Consider the following 297-nt stretch of genomic DNA (forward strand, 5'->3'; position numbering starts at 1 on the left):
AAAAAATCAACCCCAAAGCGGAGAGCGGAGAGCGGGGCGGTTGGCGAGCGCAGCGCACATCCACTAGAGACTGAAACAGCTGTGTCAGAATTTGGCTCGTGGCCCCAATCTTTGTTTCTGAACTTATCCCAGGGCCAGGATCCAGCTTAACCCTCCCCTGCCCAACCATTTCCTTCTACACATTTTTTTTTGTAACTTTTTTTTTTTTTTTTCTTAAAAAGGAGAAGGATATTAATCATAAATTATGACCCGAGCGGAATAAAAAAAAAAAGTTTGTGTTGCTTAAACTGGATCTGA

This window comes from Staurois parvus, unplaced genomic scaffold (assembly GCF_062004578.1).
Source record: "Staurois parvus isolate SC_StPar_1 unplaced genomic scaffold, SC_StPar_1.0 ptg001351l, whole genome shotgun sequence".
In the NCBI taxonomy this organism is placed as follows: domain Eukaryota; kingdom Metazoa; phylum Chordata; class Amphibia; order Anura; family Ranidae; genus Staurois; species Staurois parvus.